The sequence below is a fragment of the Microtus ochrogaster genome, linkage group LG5 (assembly GCF_000317375.1).
Source record: "Microtus ochrogaster isolate Prairie Vole_2 linkage group LG5, MicOch1.0, whole genome shotgun sequence".
Lineage (NCBI taxonomy): Eukaryota > Metazoa > Chordata > Mammalia > Rodentia > Cricetidae > Microtus > Microtus ochrogaster.
Genome location: NC_022031.1, coordinates 7,324,920 through 7,326,439, shown reverse-complemented (window position 1 = coordinate 7,326,439; position 1,520 = coordinate 7,324,920).

Sequence of the window (1,520 nt, the reverse complement as noted above, 5' to 3'; positions counted from 1 at the left end):
TGTGGGAAGTCCAAGGACCACCCACCTCCATCCAGGTCTAGTAAGGTGAGCATCCAAACTGCCTAGGCTCCCCAAAAGCCAGTACGTGCAGTAGGATCAAAAGCCCATTGCCATGGTTCTTGAGTTCTCAGTAGTCCTCATTGTCCACTATGTTCAGCAAATTCAGTTTTATCCCATGCTTTTTCAGACCCAGGCCAACAGGCCTTGGTGGGTTCCCAATAGAATATCCCCATTGTCTCAGTGTGTGGGTGCACCTTTTGTGGTCCTGAGTTCCTTGCTCTTGCTCTCTCTCCTTCTGCTCCTGATTTGGACCTTGAGATTTTAGTCCAGTGCTCCAATGTGAGTCTCTGTCTCCTTTCATTGCCTGATGAAGGTTAATATTTAGGAGGATGCCTATATGTTTTTCTTTGGGTTCACCTTCTTATTTAGCTTCTCTAGGATCACGAATTATAGGTTCAATGTTCAATAATGGGTTAATATAAACTACAAGAACTAATAAGTAGCCTGAGCTAATGGGCCAATCAGTTTTATAACTTATGAAGATCTCTGTGTGATTTTCTCTGGGACTAAATGGCTAGGGGACTAGGAAGGACAGAAACTTCAACAAGCCAAGCCCTCATGCTAGAGAATGTCACCCATGTGGATAATTATATCCACAGAAAGACTGAAAAAGCTTTGAAAAGAATAGAATAAAGTGTGTTTTCTTGGTAGCAGAATTTCTTGGGTCTGCTTGGCTTGCTAGAAGCAAGCACTCTCATTTAAGAGAGGCTTTCTGACTCAGCTTTAGCTGTAAAACCCTTCAGCTCTTAAAGAGGTCCTGACATGAAACACTTAAATGGTATTGACAAAAGCTGATAGCATGCTTGTTGGTTTTCAGTGATAGCAGAAAAAAAGCTATGCTATTTGAAAATGTTAGCTTTCTGGGCCATCCTGCCAGAGCAAACTCCAACTCTTTGAGGCAGGTGGTCTGGCTACATAGAGTGTGTTTGAGTGTTGTTTGTGGACACACTGTTGTATCTTGCTTGCTGGCAAGGACCTGGAAATGCCATAGAGTTGTGACAATAGACATGGCTCCAGCTGGTACCTCAACCATGAGGCTGAAATCTCATAAATCTAAGAAATGGGCTGGATCCAGCTGTCAAAGCCACAGCTTTAATTCTACCCATTTTGCTTGGCAAATTAAAGACTCACATGGTCATAAAAATAGAGAGATACAGTAAAGAGAGATTCAAAGACAAAAAAAACCTCTAAATGGTGTAGGGATAAGTCCCGCCCCTTAGGGGGCGTGTTCGCCTTGGGCTAATGTTTGCATATAATTTTGGTGAGCGTGCTCCCAACCGCTGCTTCTGCTTTCCTAGTCTCCACGGGAACGGTGGTTCTATAAGTCTATTAAAGCTGTATATATATATTTTTACAATCTGTCTGCATTCGTTTACGCCGTTATATTTTGGCGTTCAACGTCGGGCTATTTTGCCCCCTACTCAAGCAGGTAGCCCACTAGCTAACACAGCACCCTCCTG